Source organism: Armigeres subalbatus, unplaced genomic scaffold (genome assembly GCF_024139115.2).
Source record: "Armigeres subalbatus isolate Guangzhou_Male unplaced genomic scaffold, GZ_Asu_2 Contig1610, whole genome shotgun sequence".
Taxonomy (NCBI): domain Eukaryota; kingdom Metazoa; phylum Arthropoda; class Insecta; order Diptera; family Culicidae; genus Armigeres; species Armigeres subalbatus.
Window position 1 is genome coordinate 18537 of NW_026942407.1, and position 1721 is coordinate 20257.

The 1721-nt window shown below is 35.2% G+C and overlaps 1 non-coding gene across 1 annotated transcript; it reads left to right on the forward strand.

The window, feature by feature from the left end:
* Positions 1 to 1419: 1419 nt before the first annotated feature.
* On the forward strand, positions 1420 to 1495 carry Trnad-auc (transfer RNA aspartic acid (anticodon AUC)). The gene has a single exon. It is a non-coding gene; the product is annotated as a tRNA-Asp (tRNA).
* The last annotated feature ends 226 nt before the right edge of the window (positions 1496 to 1721 follow it).

The window sequence follows — 1721 nt, forward strand, 5'->3', positions numbered from 1 at the left end:
CGCATTTTATTTATTGAACTTTTATTGATTCAACATAGAATCAGTTTAATATTATGGACTTCTTAATTTTTAGAACAACTCCAATTATAAAGCTGATTACTTGGCTCTTTAGTGCTAATAGGTTTGAGCATTCTTGAATATCGACCCTACATGGGAACAATCCCGAGAAAAGTTTTCCTATTTTAAAGACGGAAATGCTCCGATGACAATCCGTCACTACGAAATAAGCAAGGATAGCGTTGGGCCGAGCCCAACACAGTGCCTAAATTGGATTGCTTCGCAAAGGTGTATAAGAGTAAGATTGTACAGATAGAGAAAACTGGATCCTTTCTACTGATTACACCTGTTGGAGTGAATCCAGTTGGGCTATGTAACTGGTAGTTTAGTTTTCTCAAATTTATGCAGATCTCTCTTCAGTTCAGGAAATTTTCATCGCTTAGGAGATCATCTGGATCATTGTAAATTAGTACTGGCGGAGCCAGAGTTCTATTCATTCACCAGCAAATTTTGACGTATTAGTTCATTCATAATTTGACCAGTACAGAAGATAAACAAAACCCTATTTTGACGCTAAAATTAAATTAGCAACCAAGAAAATCCCCTAAAATATCGATATTATAATCCATATTTGGTTAAAAAATTCCTCGAAAAAAATCTTGGAATAAGCATCCTGGTGTTATTTCATAAATTTATCAAGAAATGCTTCGGAAAGTCTTCCAGGAAATATTTAAAATAATTTTATAGGAAATACCCCCAGGAATTAATTCGATAAGGTCATACACAAATTTCAACCTTCAATTTTTTTAGGAATTCCTTCGAAAATCCTCTAGGTATTTCATTAAAAATTATTCCAGGAATTCATTTTTAAATTCCAACAGGACTTCTTTTAAAAAATTCTCCGCAAATGAATTCAGAAATTGTTATCGGAAACTCACTAACTTCCGAAAAATTCCTTCGGAAATTTCTATAGGAAAACCAAGCTTCTCAAGAAATTCTTCTAGAAATTCGTTCAGAAATTCTAAGGATTTTTAAGGGAAATCTTCCAAAAAGTCCATTTGTAACATTTTCAGAAATTCATACAGGAATTCCTTCAGAAATAATTTCATTAATTCCCAGAGCAATCGCTACAGCGAAAATTATATTTCTTCTAAAATTTATCCAGCTGAATTTCCTCCAAATAGAAACGACGACCGACTGGCAAATAGCTTACACAACCTCACTTGATCAGTACAGTTGCTGATGACGAATGTGTATAGCCGCCAGACATTCTAAATACTCACGCTCCTCTAATGTGGACGTGTACTTTACACATGTGGAAGTATTGGCTTGAGAAATGGATTGCGAGTGATTTGACTATGCGTCCAATTTGGGAATCTCGAGCTCGTTCAGTAGCCTCTAGGTTGCGAAGGCCGACGGAGGTCCTTCGTAGCTTAGTTGGTTAAAGCACCAGTCTATCGTACTGTAGGGTCATGGGTTCGAGTCCCATCGAAGGGAAAGTGGTTACATCCAATACATTTTTCAAATCAATATCTTCCACATAACGTACATATTCACATATGAGTTTTCATAACATTGTAAACTAACGTCCAAGTCGGATGGTTTAATCCCCGGAAATAGGCAATTAACGTTGATTGAACTAGAAATGAATGTTTTTTAGGAATGGATGAAAAAAATTTAAGACGAAACTCTATGAAAATCCGAACGAATTACAAAAATAATTT